Source organism: Megascapheus bottae, chromosome 6 (genome assembly GCF_031878675.1).
Source record: "Megascapheus bottae isolate mThoBot1 chromosome 6, mThoBot2.hap1, whole genome shotgun sequence".
In the NCBI taxonomy this organism is placed as follows: Eukaryota; Metazoa; Chordata; class Mammalia; order Rodentia; family Geomyidae; genus Megascapheus; species Megascapheus bottae.
The window spans coordinates 40,107,944-40,122,714 of record NC_143514.1 but is presented as its reverse complement, the minus strand read 5'-3'; the positions used below and the strand labels follow the sequence as shown (position 1 = coordinate 40,122,714).

At 37.6% G+C, this 14,771-nt stretch overlaps 1 protein-coding gene, 1 long non-coding RNA gene and 1 pseudogene across 3 annotated transcripts in view; 2 read left to right on the top strand and 1 right to left on the bottom strand.

The window, feature by feature from the left end:
• Positions 1 to 14,771, top strand: part of Pde4b (phosphodiesterase 4B) — a 495,117-nt gene that overhangs the window by 352,298 nt on the left and 128,048 nt on the right. The gene's annotated exons all lie outside the window — the stretch shown is intronic.
• On the bottom strand, positions 176 to 4,686 carry LOC150061692 (uncharacterized). The gene is made up of 3 exons (XR_016535845.1): positions 4,212 to 4,686; positions 2,611 to 2,752; positions 176 to 242 (listed from the first exon to the last, which is right to left on the bottom strand). It is a non-coding gene; the product is annotated as an uncharacterized LOC150061692 (long non-coding RNA).
• LOC150061693 (U1 spliceosomal RNA) lies at positions 2,603 to 2,755 on the top strand (annotated as a pseudogene).

The window sequence follows — 14,771 nt, the reverse complement described above, 5'->3', positions numbered from 1 at the left end:
GAAAACAAGATGAGGGATGGGGGTGGGGGGGGAAATGGGGACCAAGACATGTGAAAGGGTATCAATGTATGGGAATTAATGCACCATCTATCTGGCAAATATCATGTAACCCTTCTATTAATTACTATAAAAATATATGAAAAAAAGTAAAGAGATCTTTGCTTGAATCCAGGATCTGCTATTTATCAGCTCTCTGATCTTGGCAAGTTTCTTACATTGTGTAGACTTCTGAATCTTCATTGCTGTGAAGATTAAATAATTTCATCGTTACAAAAAGCTCACCAAAGTGGGCAAATAAATGTTAAGTGAACAATTACATATTAAGCGTCACTTATTAAATAGCTGCTTTGAAATGTGCCCTTTGTATAAATTGCTTGATCTAGTCTTCCAGAATTCCTGATAGCAGCACTCTCAGTAAAATATCAGTCTACAAAAGACTAAGAATAGATGAAGAAAACCGTAGATTTCTCTTCTGCTGTGCATACTTGTAGAAACTACCCCATATTTACATAAGTGTGGGACATTCTAATGAATTTAAATTGTATGTATCTTTCTTGCAGTTTGGATTCATACCTCTAGCTGTATGCTTGACAGGTCTTCTTTGATATCTGTCATAGAAACTTAATGTGATACGATCTTTATCCTCCAGCTCCATGAGTTCTTCCTCTGATATCTTCATGTCAGGTAATATTGCCTTGAGCCTTCATGTTAGTTTGGTATTATACCTTGCTCAGGTTTAACACCTTGTAATCATTATCAAGTGCAGTTTTGCCTGCACTTAGTTTATGAAGGCTTCTTGTGACACCATTTGTATTCCCCTGATTTTACCTCCTTTTACCTCCAGTTATCCCGGCTTACTTGTTATTCAAATATGCCAGTCATTTGTTGTCTTTATATGCTCTGTTTTCTCAGCTTGACATTCAACTATCTAACTAATCTCCCTGTTTTGCTAACTTGACCACCCTCTTTAAAACTGAAACTTCCCGGTGCTCTTTTCCTACTGTTCCCTTTCTTTTGCACTCTTATCATGTTCCATGTAGAGGAAGCAAGACATTTATTTCTGTTCAAATGGTTTTCTCACTGAGACCAGTTTCTCTGGAGGCAACTGTTTATCTATTAAAGATCAACTGGCCATCTCTCATTAGATTTAGTACCTTGGATCAATGATTGTTCTTTCTAGCTACAATATAAGCTACCTAAAGTTAACAATTAGGGCTGTAAGAGTCTCAAACAAAAGGAATTTCAGGAGCAGGTAGTCTTAGGTCCATTTCATCATTCAGTGGTGTCACCAAAATACTTTTAACTTCATTGGCCACTATTCTAGGACTCATCTTAAAGCTATAATATTACTACTATGTATCGATCCTCTATTCTAGATAGAAAAAAGAAAAAAGCTTCTAGATAATAACATTTGTTTTCTATAGTTTGAAGTACCTAAAATGGATAGCTTTCAATTCTATTTTAATCAATAAAAATGGTAATTTCATATGACATGGCCTTATTTTCCCTAAAGAGTTTGACTTACATCTCATTAGCTAAAACTATGTCCTAGAACATGCAAACTCAAGAAAATTAGGCGACAAAGATGATATGTGCCTTTGAGGAAGCTGATTCAATGACTGTTAGACATGGTTGGGCCATGTCACTAACATGTCCTGAGCCACTAACCTTCCAAGAATCTGTTCCCACTCTTTCCCTGAGACATTTCAAAGTGATCACCATTCCATCTTCTTAACCCTGCTAAGTTTCTGTTTCACACTCCCTAGCCACCTTAGATCTTTTCGGGGATTGTCAACAATATTGGCGGATCTCAGAGAATTGCATTTCAGGAAATAGAGAGACACTGGCAAAATCCAAGATCCCATGTCAACAGAAACCTGCCATCTTTGTCTTGTTGCTGATATGGCTAGAAAACTGCAGAGCTAAACACCTGAATCTTTATACCTCTTATTAAATTTCATCATCACAACAAGCTTTGAGCTTTCTCCTCTATCAAGATTTTGTATATGAGGAAACTATCAGAGATATATTAAATGCTAGGATGTTTGGCTAATAAATGGCACAGCTTCTTCTATTCAAACCCATATCTTTCTTCATACAAAGCTTCTGTCTGACTCATTACATTAGTTCACTGAGGAGCAGGAAAAGGAAGAGAAAAAGTAAGTAAACAGAGTTCTTGGAAAAAAGCTCTGACTCAACTTGGTTAGAGTATTGATAAACAATGATGGCACAGAAGGTTAGGTCAAGTTTGGGTCATACCATTAGGATTCTTGACTGTCAGAATAAGGCATTTGAATGTTGATGAATCAGAGGTTTTGATACAGAAGAATAAAATGGTACTTTGTGTTTATGCAACAACTTAATTTTTAATTGACCTGAGCATTGAGCAAACATGATAATTATACTACAGGAATTTAGGGGTGATTTGAGAGTTTTGTGTTATTTTCTGTTAAAGTATTTTCTTCCAAACTATGACTGAGATGCAGTTTGTATCAGAAAAATTCCATACTCTTTAAGCTTGAACAATCAATTATCACTAAATTCAGTCTTTCTAATAAGACTAAAACTTATTGCTATTTACAGTCAATAAAAATGACCTTAAATACTAACCTGGCAGGGAGATACCATGATCATGCAGGTGGTTTTATCAGGGCCTGGCTTATCCAGATGTGCTGACCCTTGTGATTTCCCCAAATGTGGGAAAGTTGACGGCATAATTTGTGGTAGTGGGGGACTGAGTTTGTGCTCTCCCCTAAAAAAAAGAAATGACCTTGAGAATCTCTTGATTCTACATTAAAATAATCTCTAAATTGTAAAGCCAGATTAGACAAAAACATGACACTTGCTTGTCAGAATTTGTTTAAATATTTGAAAGAATGGCAAGGAATTTCATGCATCTATAAAATTAAGAAGTAACCTACAATAAACCAGGTAGATACCTCAAGGTAGTTTGTGTTTGTCCCAATATAATGTTACATTATGGAGGTGACACATCAAACAGTACCTCCACCTGTGAGTCAAAAATATATGAGTCAGAGATTCAGGTGAAGAGTTTTTTGCCCTTCTGAATATTGCAAGTGATGTCTTGGTTGGAGTGGGTAATTTAACAGTAGGTTATGATAACTGAGTATGAAAGAGGAAATCCATGTTGAGAGAATTGGTAGTGAAAAGATCAAACAAAGAAATAGAATTATTGACAGGGGTAAGTAGTATATGAAACGAATTAACCCTTCAAAGACCTCCTTTAACTGGGAGTGAGGACACATGAGCAGGAAAAGCAACTGGAAGAATGCCTTGTAAATACATTTCCTCAAGTATTTAGCTTTGAAAGCAGTCACTCTTTTTTTTTTTTTTGCCAGTCTTGGGCTTGGGCTCAGGGCCTCAGCACTGTCCTTGGACTTTCTCAAGGCTAGAGCTCTACCACTTGAGCCTCAGCACCACTTCCGGCTTTTTTTCTATGTATGTGGTACCGAGGAATTGAACCCGGGTATTCGTGCATGCTAGGCAAGCACTCTGCCACTTGGCCAAACTCCCGGTTCCTGGTAATCAAGATGAATTTGTGTAAGGTAGCTGTCCAAAGTGGGAGTTTCAGTAAAAGAAAATAGAAATTCACATTGGTTGAAAAGGAGTTCTTTGTCCACTTCAAAACATACCTTCCATATTTCTCTTTTGAACAGATTGCTCTGGGAGAGCACAGAGACGGTTGGACAAAGGGTGAATGCAGCTGAGATACTGGCTAGACACTTGGTTGAAAATGAACTGTACAACTTGTAGCAGGAGGGAGTCAGGAGAGAAAAACTGGGAGAAAATGAGGGATGAGAGGACACTGTTTACCTGATTTATGTAACCAGCCCTCTGTACATAACCTTTACAATAACAATTTTTGTATTTATTTTTTTATTGTCGGGGTAATGTATAAAGGGATTACAGTTACATAGTTACATTTGCCAGGTGGTAGGTGCATTACTTCTCACACATTGATACCCCTTCTCATGTTTTTGTCTCCATTTTCCTCCTCCATTCCTCCCAATCCTCTTGCTTTTCCCCCTTTAACAATTTTTCAAAAGAAATGATTTCTCTGAAAATGTATCTGAAGTCTGTCCTTTACGGTTTTCATACACCATGCAAACTCCATATTCAAGACAGAGAATTATCACAGCTTACAAAGAATACAACAGTCATGAAACTGTCCTTGAAACCTGTCTGCTTACCTTTTACCTTATCCTTGGGGCATAAAAAATGAGGGCACTGCCATTTGGATCAAAGGCAAGTTGTGACAAACCACAGGCACTTGGGGTACCAAATTACAGGAAGATTAGATTTCTGAAAAATAGTAACAAATACCAACAAAGCCTGGAGACACTGCCTGAGCTCTAATGGAATCATTTATTTTTGGAATGTTGACGTTTCTAAGACTCTTCTGTTGCTAAATCAATGCTTAGTGGTTTTGTAGAACCTGGATGCATTTTACATGAGATCATCATCAGAGCTGAGGTCACTGATGCACTAACGCAGTGTACAGAGACAGGAATAACCTAGAACTCAGTCTGGAAGCATCTATAATTTCTATCCTTTATCCTTTGATAGGCTCTGCTCTTCTTGACGTCTCAATATACTGTCTTTGTCGAGGTAGATTCATTCGTCATCTTGGCATTCCTCTGGTTCTCACTGACTGGATCACAAGAAGAAGTCACTGGTGAAGAGATGATAAAAATCATCAAGGAAATGATTAAAATTTTGGAAAATATTAAAGATATAGTAATGCCTGTGAAACAAAATGGGGAGAAGACTTTTCATGAAGATTAAAGGATAACTTGCATCAAATATTCCTAACATTCGAGAAAGATAATGATTAAGAGTTGACCAGTGGTAAAGACAAGATATAGAATACTCGTTCATTTTATGAACAAGATTTCCTATAAAAAACCATGAAACAAATCCTGACTAGAATAATTGGAGAATAAAGCAGCCATTGATGAAATAGAAACAGCAATATAAGTAACTTTTAAAACTATTTACAACATTTTATAGACATTACATTGAGTATTGACTATTCTCCAGAGTTAGATGGTTTTACTTGTAATAAATTTTATTGTGTATATTTTCAGTCTGCACATGCTGTTATAGAAATATGACAGTAAGACAATTACTGTAGTTATATAGATTAACATACCTATAATCTCACGTAAATACTTTATAGTGACAAGAGCAGCTGATATTTACTTAGCAAAAAAATTCCCTGATGTAGAATCATTTCATTAACTTTAATCCTCATATTATACTTAGTTTTCTAGGTTGTTCATCCTGTGTATTTAGTATTTTATATCTTTTGACTTTCAAATCCTCATTTCTTTGCTAATCCTCCCATAAATTTGAGAGCTCATTCCTTTTCCCCACTCTCTTTATCTCTCTAATAGAAATTTGTTTGCACAATAAATTGAATTATGGTTTATTATAGAAGGACTTAAAGTGAGAAAGCATAGTTAGAACAAATTTACTTTAACCATTTATTTATAATTTCTCTTCCTTTTGCTTTATTTTGATATTCCACTTTCCCTCCTTGTTAATATGTTATCTGTACCTCTTCATTCCTTTTGAAAGTTTAATGAATACTATAGGATTTGTAGCACAAACCATTATCTTATTGAGAACTACCTTTAAGCAATATTTACATATAGTATAAAAATATCACAGAATTGTACTTCCATTTCTCCTTTCTTTGCTTGTATGCTCTTATTTACATTTATTATTTTAAAGATGATGTACATAGGGGTAATAATTACATAAGTCAGATAAAAGTGCATTTCTTTTGAAACAGTCACCCCTTCCCTCACTCTCCCAGTTTTTCTGTCCTGTTTCCAAACACAAGTTGTATAGTTGATTTTCAACATGGTGTCTAGTGAGCATTGCTGCTGTATTTGTTCACTCTTTGTCCCTCCATTTCTCTCACCATTCACTCACTATTCATTATTTTCATTTTTACACTCTTTAGTCAATTATCTTTTCCAAGAGATTTGTTTGTTTGTTTGCACTACTGGAGTTTGAACATTAAGCCTTGTGCTTGCTGGACAGGTACTCTAAGCAGGAGATATATCTCCAGCCCTGTATTTTGCTTTTTTTATTTTTTTTTTGGAAATAGGGACTCCGTTTTTGCCTGGATACATACCTGCCCATTTTTACCCTTCCCATACTCGCTGTGATGGCAGGTACACACCATTATATCCAGATTCTTTTTTTTTTTTTTTGCCTAAGTTGATCTTGAACCACAATCCTCCCATTCCCAGCCTCCCATGTAGCTTGGATTACAACTGTGAGCCATTGGCACAAGCTACAGAGATTTTAAGAAGGAAAATATCTTCATTTCTTTGTATAGAAAAAAAGATTTATTTTAGCATTTCTTATACTGCAGGTTTGTTGGTGATGAGTTCTTTACACTTGTCTATGTGTGATGGAAGTATTTGTTTTGGGGTTGGCTTGCTTTAAATACAAATCTTTGCAGATATACAAGATGGAAAATGATCCAGGACACAACAAATATAGTATGCCAACACTGTCTATGAGCTTTCTGTAGAAGAGAAGGGCAGAGTTCAGAACTAAGGAACTGATTTCAGAAACACATCTTAGAAACACACTATAGTAACAGCATGAAAGAACAGATGTTCAGAGATGATGGTTTTGTTAATGTACCCATCCAGTCAAAGTGTGTTTTAATCCAGGATCTACCATTAGATTGCTGAAGTGAATGTCTGCAAGTTATTTAAAGTCTTTGAACTTTAATTTTCACATCTTTTTTTCCTCACAAAGGGGTTAGAACAATGAGATGAGGCAATGTTTTCCAAGTGCTTAACACTTCGTCTGGCACAATGAATGTACTTAATTGGAGAAAGAAGAAAAGAAAAAGGAAATGCAGCTTTTTATGCTTACTGCCTAAGTAAAGGAGAACAGGCCCTAGTGTCTCATAATTCCACCTTTCCTTTCCTTGTTCCCGCTTCTCTCACCCTTTCCTCCTCCTCAAAGCACATATTTAAAAACGAAATGCCAGACTGTCTGTAGGTGTTGTGCTCAAGACTGATAACATTTGGAGGCCAGATGTTAACTGACGTAAACACTATTAACTGCTATGCAGACCGGAGGTTGAGGCATTGATTTTCAATTTTATGATTATTATTTGAGTTACTGTCCCTCCTTCCACATCTTCTATTTCAACCAAAAAGGAGAAATATGGCCTATTTGTTCCCAAGAGAAGATAAATTATCTTTTTTAATATGAAACTCTTAAAATGTTAAGTAATGGCATTTTCAAAACCCCAGTGTCGACCTTAATATTTCATCAAATCCCTCTCTGGAAGGCCAATAATTTATGAAATTTGATGTGAAAACCAGTCTCCTTTTCTGAAATCAACCCCAAGCAATAACACCAGAAAACATTTCAACTCTGTGAGATGCGTTTACATCGACTGGTATTCTTAAATTTGAGTTTCCTTTGGGATGTTTTGGGATCTGTTCCAAGTTCCAAGACAGATAAATTCTTCCCTTCCCCAAATGAGAAAACCTTTTCAGATACTAAGTTTCTTAAAAATCATAGGGAGTATGAGACAAATAAATAAGGCAAATAAATGCAGCATAAAGCCATAGTAAGGTATTGTGACAAAAAAAACCCATGAGCTGCTTAAATAATGAATTGGGGGATACATTTTCTAGCACTTTTCTAGAAGGTCCCTTAATTCAAGATTTAACCAAGGAAAAGAGGGGAAGAAGAGAAGAGGGCAGAGAGATCTGCATTTAGTCCTTCACTCAACAACTACTTATTCAACATTTGGTGCATTAGAAATGGTTAGAAGCTAGGAGGTCATGCCAGTGAAAAAACACACGGATGAAAAGTCACTGAAGCAGGAGAGGATTCAGAATGATTTTGAAACAGAGAAAGTACTTGAGGCTGAGCCACACTGAGAGGAGGGTAGTGGAGGGCGTGAGGTGCCAGGTGGCTGGCGCTATATGACATGATGATTTGTATTCCCTGGGAAGGAGTTTGATTTTATTCGAAGATGCCATGATTTTATTTCTTGGTAAGACTGACCTTGCTATTCCACCGAGCTGGACATTGAGGGCCAATGAGGTAGAGAATGGAATCAGAGAGATGCATAGGGAGCTATGCTAGTCCAGATGAATATTTTAATACCCTGAGAGAGAAGAGAGAAAGGGATAGAGGGAGAAGAGGGAGAGACAGTGACAGAGACAGAGAGAATATAGAGTTTTGATATAAGGGTGACCAGCAATTACAGGGTCTGCTGAAAATGAGAAGAGCCAAGGAACAATTAGCTGCTTTTTTAAAAAAAAATGGCTTCATATTTGTTATCAGAATCAAACTCAATATCACTTGACCAAATACTTTGGTTAAGGTAGGATTAGAAATGGAAATAGGAAATAGAAAAGACTCTGGGGACAATCTTTAACACAATCTTTATCACTTATCACCTAAAATGGTGCCTCTTGGTATAAATCAATAGGCAACCCAGATAATCATATACCTGTTGATTATGCAAACGAGATAATTATTTTTCTCCATTTCCCTACAATACTCTTCTTTCACAATATCCTCATAGCATTTATCATTATCTGAAATTGTCTTATCTAGGTATCTATTTTCCATCTTTCCTGTAGTGGCCTTTTCTATCTTGCACATTTGTTGTATTTTCAGGCCAAGAACAGACTGATTTCAGAGTAAATGCTTCATGTTCACCCAGGAATGAATGACGGTAACTATCAACACAAAATCACACTTGAGAACTGATTCTTTCCATCTCATGGCTAATCTTAGTGCCACCTCAAAGATCTTCTATATGACAGCTTTCCTAAAGTGGTGCAGGACAGATGGGGGCGGGAGACTGCAGGGGGCCAGGGTACTGGGAGTCCCTGTTTGAACTTTGCTCCTCACAGAACAGGAGGTAGATGCAGATCCCAGGAGTCCCAGAGCATTCCAACACCACCTCTGGTGAAGCCTTTCTGTGGAGAACTCAGTTTGGGATTATTGCAATGAGCTTAATTTTTTAAACCCCTGGGAAGTAGGAAAAGCAAGGACAGCTGTTTTGAGAATTCAGATGAATTAAGCATCCAGATTCTTTTTCCTAATCTGTAGAAGGAAAGTTGTAATCTTTGGAACTATATTCTCAGGGCAGATTTGCAATGATCCTGTTGTGTCTGTGACCAGAATTATTTGCTTTCCTTCAGCTAGCTTATGATTTCTCCATCACACTGCCCATGATTTTACACAGTTAAGTCCTTTGTTAGTAATTAGGCCTGCCTAGTTCTGCAGCCATTAGTTACATAAAGATGATGCTCTGTCATTGAGGGTAGGCATGCATTGACCTTGCTCAGTTTTCCTGTACAGGGATCAAGTAGCACAGGAAGATTATGGCCAAATAAAATACATAAGTAAATGAGTAAATAGTTGTTTGTAGTACAATTGAAGGGATGGTTTTCTGACAAATAGAACACTAAAGAAGCAATTTAAGGGCCAGGAGTTTGGCCTAGTGGTAGAGTGCTTGCCTAGCATGCATGAAGACCTGGGTTCGATTCTCTGGTACCACATTCATAGAAGAACACCAGAAGTGGTGCTGAAGCTCAAGTGGTAAAGCCCTAGCCTTGGGAAAGTCCAAGGACAGTGCTTAGGCCCTGAGCTTAAGCACAGGACTGGGCAAGAAACAAAAACAAAAACAAAACAAAAAGAAAAGAATTGAATCATGAATATGTTTTGTTTTTGCTGATCCTGGGGCTTGAACTCAAGGCCTAGGTGCTGTCCTTGAGCCTCTTTATGCTCGAGGCTAGTGCTCTACCACTTGAGCCACAACACCACTTCCAGCTTTTCTGAGTAGTTTATTAGAGATAATAGTGTCATAAGACCTTTTCTGCCATGGTTGGCTTTGAAAAGTGCTGCTCAGATCTAAGCCTCCTGAGTAGCTACGATTGTAGGCATGAGGCCCTGACAGCCAGGTGCCAGAAGTATTAAATCCAAATGCATGTGGTTGCATTTATATCTTCTGATATGAGGCTCAGATCCAAGTCCTGGGAATACAGAAATGAACACTTACCTCTTATTTTAAAGTCATGGTATGATGGAATAAGAGGGTAACTAAACTGGGGGTAACTAAACTGAGAAATATTCCAGTATGACAGACTCTGACATGAACAAGGGATCTTATGTCTTGGAGTCAAGATGGTGATTTAAAAGTGGAAAGCACGTCCCAGATACTCAATAGCTTAGCTGGGGGGCGGGGAGACAGGGCAGAGAGACACATATAAAATTGATTCTCCAGAAATTAAAGTAACAACACAGCATGGTGATCTAAATTCCACCAACATCCCACAAACTAGCACATAGCAGTAAGCAAAGTTCACCATGGTGGCCTGGGTACTGCCCTGAAATGACATTGGAAGAAATAATGCAGACTGCCACTAGCCTATAAACACATCACAGAATCCTCATCGAGAGAAAGGCAGAGCACTGCAGTGAGGTAGTGACACTTTCACCTCAGGTCCACATAGGAAATGGCAGTGGCAAGGAAAAGCAGAAGGTCAGAATTAGATGGAAGCCATTGATCACAACGATGGAGTTTGTGGAAAAAGGGAAAGGAAGAAGCCACAGATTCAGTAGAAAGTGAGCAAGCACAGGTTATTAAGATGTAACCATTTAGAAGACCCTCACTGGAGACCATTCAGAACACTCAAGAGTTGAACTTGCATCCCCTCCAAGCTGAGAATCTGCCATTACAGCAAGGTAACCTGTGTCTATGTTGCCATCTGCTGGTCAGAATGATATAGCAACAGCTAAGTTTTTTTCTCTCCTTTGATTTTTGCCATTTTTCCATTTGTTTGCCATCTAGATTTTAAAAATTAACTCTGATGTTTAATCAGATTAAATCTGATTTAGGTATTTCTATTCCTTCCTTATCACTTTCTTGTTAAGCTATACTTTCTCTTTACTTGCTATCACTGTTCTTTGGATATTCAATTTAAAATTATATCTTCTCCTTCCTCTCCACCCTTTCCACCAACACATTTCCTCTGTTTACAAATTGAATAGCTCTCTTCCTCCTACTTCTACCTCTAATCCTCCATCCTTCCTTGTTTCCTAGAATTATTGCACACTTTCATCACTCTTATTCAACATAGTACAGGCATTTCTAGCCATAGAAGTTATGCAGAAGAAACAAATAAAAGAAAAAGGTCAAATTATCTCTAATCATTTATAATATGATTAAGAAGGAGTGAGGAGCTGTCCTCCCGGGCATATCTATCATGTACTTAAAAGACTTTAAAGATTTTACAAAAAAATCTCCTAGATATGAGAAACACTTTGACATGCAGCAAGCTATAAAATAGTCTTTAAAAATCAGTAGGATTTCCAAAAATGAATAATGAAACCAATTTCTTTGAAAATATTACCAGCCCCAATACATAGATATAACTTTAACCAAAGAAGTGGAACAAATTCACATTGAAAACTATAAAACTTTGACAAAAGAAATAAAGGAGGACATTAAAAGAGGGAAAAACCTCTTATGTTCATTCATTGATTGGCAGACTTTTTACTGTGAAATATGGCCATACTACCAAAACAATGTAGTGATTTTATGCAATATCTAGTAAAAATTCCAATGTCATTCTTCAAGAAAATAAAAATCAATCCAAAAATTCCTATGGAACCATGAATATATGAATACCAAAGAAAATATGAATACCAAAAGTAGTACTGAGCAAAAATCACCATGCTGGGAACAACACAATGCCAGACTTCAAATTACACATATTTATATATGTGCATATTGATTTGTATTTATATGCATATATAAATGTAATATAATATTTAGGATAACAAGAAGGAACAGGGAGAGGCAAATAGAATGATAGAAAGTTATTAATATAAAAGTTTATTGTGTCTGTGTTTGCATAAGGAATCTAAGTGAAAGCTGTTGGTCAATATGAATTTAGGGAAGGTGGGAAAAGAGAGAGAGAAATATGAAGGATTATTCTAATTATAATATAATGAATGCATATGTGAGATACCAGAGTGAACCTCCTTGGTACAATAAACATACACAAAAATGAAGGATAAGGAAGTAAAACAAACTCCGTGTGCAGGGATGGGAGAAGTAGTTCAAATGGAGATGGGTAAGTGCATGTGAATATGATTGGTATGGATATATGAAAATAGAACCTTCAAACCTATAGATGTGGAGGATTGACAGAGTAACAGATGGGGTACTATTGAGGGTTACTGTGTTTCTGTGGAGTGTTACAGTGAAACGATTCATACAGAGCTATTATATACTAAAATATTAGAATAAAAAGAAAATTAGAAAGAAAGGCTCATGGGAGGTGGAAGAAAGGAACTTGGAATATAGACATGTTACACACACTTAGCTGAGCATGATGTTACATGTCTATATCCCCAGCTACTTAGGAGATGGAATCTGGAGATACCAGCCTAGGTAAAGTTGGCCAAACCCTATCTCAAAAATAAAAGCAAATGAGCTTGAGGCAGACAGAAATCAATGACAGAATGCTTGCCTAGTGCAAGGCCCTAGACCTCAATCCCCAGCAGCAGGGGGGTAGTCCCAGGCATGTGGGGGGGGGGTAAGGTATGTGTAGATGTGTGCAGAGACAGAGAACTCAGAATTTCCTCAATGAAATTCAACAATGTAGAGTTTCTATTTTAATATTAAAGTGAAAAGAATTAAGTCTTTGAGAGATGTAAGAGTTAAATGAGGCAGAAGAGAGTCAACACATCAAAATTAAGGAACACAAACAAAATAGACAATAGAGCTCTCTCTCCTGAAGTAGCAAAGAGCAACTCTGTTGAGCCTAGGAGAGTTTAAACCTCTTTGATCGAGTTCATGTTCTTTGCAGTGGGACTATTTATTAGAACAAGCCACAGAGGTACTGCTAGAAAATGGCTAGGCGAAAGAAGAAAAGTCTCTGCTGATTCAGAAATGAATTATTCCCGGGATTTTTGCTTCCTAGTTCTTTGTTACAGAAAGTGAGGTTTATGTAAGTAATTGAGGATCATGAAACAGCCACCCTGGAGATAATTCTAGGTAAGTCTGTGACCACCAGCTTAGCTTGTACATCTGGAAGTAAAGCTTCTCTTAGTTTAATCAAAGGTTTCTTATGCACTGTGTGGTTCTGTTCTTTGCCCCTGATTTTTTCTCCCAGGCTTATGAAGAGTGTGTCAGTTATATTTCTCCCTCTAAGCACTGGCCCACCTGCTCACATAAGAGGCTACAGAACTCCAAAGCAGTGGCTATACTCTGCCATCTGCTGGCTCTCTCCTATCACAGGCCCAGTGCTAGCTTTTCAAGGGTTGCTAGGCCATAGAAGCCACACCTCTAGAAGGCATGAGCAAGAGACATCCTATCTTTTATGTAAAAACAAAAGTAAAAAGATGAAAAGAAGGCCAGCGGAAGCTGGTTTAGTAGGTGAGTCCTCTCTCAGAAGCTGGTGTTAAGATCTCAGCATTTTCTTCATCTAAGCTGTGAGATTTTTATGCAGGTTTGTTTTGCTCAGGCAGAGCACAGCTGTGCTTTTTAAAAATTATTTTTAGGTCATTGTTTCACAAGGATGATCAAAGACATTAAAAGCTACATCTCTACAGACTCATTTGGAGGAAACACCAAAAATCTGTGGCAGTGGGAACTGAGGTAAGGAATGGAGAGAAAAGGCTGAAGAGAAGGCAGATATCTCACAGCAATTTACAGTATTCTCTAACTGGTTCCCTGGACATTTTTTGAAGCCTCTCTCTTTAGAAGGCTTTGTCCCAGATTCCTGGAAAATACAAATGAATAACAACGTTTGGGGAAGTAGCTAAATGAGGAATTACAGAGAAGTCTAAAGCTCAAACACAGATAGAAAAGAGCTGAAAAAGGAATGTATCTGTACAGAAAATGTATGCACTCTATTTAAATATCATTCCTTAACAAATACAGTGTAGCAATATTGACCTTGAATTGGTATTTACAGGAATAGAAATGGTTTGATGTATGCAGGAGGTGATGTGTGAATCATATGCAGATACTGATGATTTTATATAAGGAGCATGAGCATCTGCAGCTGTGGATATGTACTGGCATTCTAGAACTAGTCTCCTGCATCCTGGGGGATGATTTTGTTGTAAAAAAATGGACATAGGGGAGTGCCAAGGAAGATCGTGTTTCTCAATACATTTGGAGAACCCATTGCAAAAGATGATGTGAGCTAAAGTTAGGAGATGACTTCATAGCCACAGCATTGGGAAGACCACTCCAGTGACAAGGAGAACCACAAAAAAAATGGCGTCACTTGCTAACCCAGCCCCCATGGGTTGACAACTCTAGATACAAAGCAAAAGAACATACAAACAACACTAACATTTAAGACAGCAAGCCATTCATTCTATGCTCAGAGGTCAGCAGAGGCAGGGAGAGAAACAGATAGATCCAAGCAGAAAAGCAGAATGTAGAACCCTAGAGATCAGAGAGCAGAAGTGAGAGGAGGAGTCTCAGTCCTAGAAGAAAGGATGCATTCAATGCTGCTTCAGTGTGCATGTTGGATATGGGCCATAGCTTCCAGGCAGATGTATGACCCAGTCACAGAAGTGGTAAATGGAGAAATCACCTGGCACCTATCTGAAACATATATACCCTAGCCAGAGCTGAGGGAAGCATGTGGTTTCACTACTAGGTGAACTGATAAGCACACTCTGAAAAAAAATAATTCTAAAAGGCTGTAGTACATGGG